At 45.5% G+C, this 2061-nt stretch overlaps 1 pseudogene; it reads right to left on the reverse strand.

Annotated features, from left to right (window-relative positions):
- Window positions 1–420: 420 nt before the first annotated feature.
- On the reverse strand, window positions 421–1638 carry LOC148024469 (putative rRNA-processing protein EBP2 homolog pseudogene; annotated as a pseudogene).
- Window positions 1639–2061: the final 423 nt, after the last annotated feature.

Here is a 2061-nt window from a genome sequence, read left to right on the forward strand (position 1 = left end):
TCATGTCAGCTCACAAACTAAAGAGAGGAACAGAACATCTGTTACAGAGGGCCACCAGACTGCTGGAACTGGAGGACAAATACAAGGTCTGATAAGTGTTCTGACAGGCAAAGCTGTCAAACTGACTGCAGTACACATAGGAACACGTTTCAGAGTTGAGACTTCCCAGCTAAGCATTCGAAATCACAGCTTGCACCTATACTCAGAACAACCTATACAAAAGCTATAAGCATATTAGCAAGAGCTTGAATCCTTTGTGCACACTACTAGCACATAATCCACAATATAAATGTGGCATTTACCGATGTTAGCAACAGCCTACCGCTTGTGCAAACTACTAGCAGACAATCCCCAATATAAACTGGCATTTAACTATGTTAGCAAAGGCTGAATGTTTGTGCAAACTACTATTCGAGACAGTTGGGAGCGAAATGACTCTCAAGTGGTAAAACATCAACAAGGCCTGATGTTAGGGCAAATAACTACCCCAGAATTGTCTGTATGAGGCAACGTGCTTTAAACAATCTGAACAGACATGCACAAACTTTGAATCAACATGTACCATGTTGCAACCTCGTGCATAAGCCTACAAAATTGACCGCTTCCTCTTCTGTCCAAAAAGACCAGCAGAAGATTCTGCAGTATTCTCCTTTTTGAAGCTCTTTCTTCCACCATGTCCATACTTTGCATTCCTCACCTGTCTACTTTTAGAGCCACTTCCTTCCACGCCAGCCTTGAACTTTCCCTTCCCCCCAGATCTATCCCAAGGAGCAGAACGACTGGCATTCTGCTTGGCACGAACACCTCCTCGGCCCTGAAATCCCATGCTCCCACCTTGCTTACCGTGACCTTTTTGCACAGGACTGTTGAATCCAAGCCTGCTTTGCTCACCTTTGAATCCTCCCTGCAGTCCATATTGACCGTCATGCCACTTGCGTTTCCTATTGCCTGCATGTTTCTCCTCTCCAAAATCTGACTCAGGAAACTGATCATCCCCATCAGCAAAATCGCTGTCCTGTCTCATCTTCCTCCATTTCTTCACCGACTCAATGTTCTGCTTCTTCTGCTGTGCCCGCTCCTTGAGCTTCTGGGCCTGCACTTCCTTGGAGAATCTCTTTGCCTCTCGGGATTTGCGGCGCTCTTCAGCTTCTTCCACCTGCTTTTGCTGATGGAGCAACACGTCCTTGACCTTAAGCATGTGTGTATCGCTCTTGACCATCTCTGCATAGTAGTCGGGAGGGCGCAGATAGGGAATCCCGAGGTTCTGCAGCTTCATGTAAGCTTCGCGGGTGCCTTCGAGGGCCTGCGTGTAGAAGGCCATCTCTCTGGCTAGGTCGTCGTTAACGTCGATGTCACCAGGCTCACTGTATGTGACTGTTAGAGTTTGCAACCAGTCTAAGTCACCAGGCCAGCTGATCTCTTCAAGCTTTTCATGGAGGACGACGGAGTTGTAAACCGCATTGGAGCGAGATTCCTGGACAGGAATTTCATCAAGCTCCTCTCCGTCAGACTCTGAGTCGTCGTCTTCATCCTCATCTTCATCGTCTCCAAACGCAGACATGTTACTGAGAAGCTCCTTCGCCATCTCTCTCTCTCTCTCTCACACAAAAACCCTAGTAACGAAAAAATTTAACTAAGGTTGTGCTTTCAAGGAGCGTTCAGACTTTAAAGCACCCTATAAGGCATGTGTATTTAGTATCAGAAGCTAGGAGTAGGAGCTCCTCCCTTGAGCGTTCTCTCTAACCCACTTATTGAAACTCCTTCCTTCAATGTCATATTGGCCAATGAAATGAAGGTTTGACCATTTAGGGTCTTGAAGAACTAGCCAATCAAGATTTCATGTATTCAATTCATAATGAACTTTATTATCATGAACTGATTGAATCATGATATCTTGCTAAGTAGATCATGGATGAGGAATGCACATGCAATTGAGGATTGGGGCAATGGCTTGATGTTCTTTGGCAATCGCACAGAGGTAGTTAGAATCAAGATCAATACATGGAAGACCTTGCTTCATTGACCTAAATGCCATCTTGGCTATGTTGAAATGTGAATCTA

This window comes from Lygodium microphyllum, chromosome 15, assembly GCF_053477565.2.
Source record: "Lygodium microphyllum isolate KBCC chromosome 15, Lygodium_microphyllum_v1.1.10, whole genome shotgun sequence".
NCBI classification, from domain to species: domain Eukaryota; kingdom Viridiplantae; phylum Streptophyta; class Polypodiopsida; order Schizaeales; family Lygodiaceae; genus Lygodium; species Lygodium microphyllum.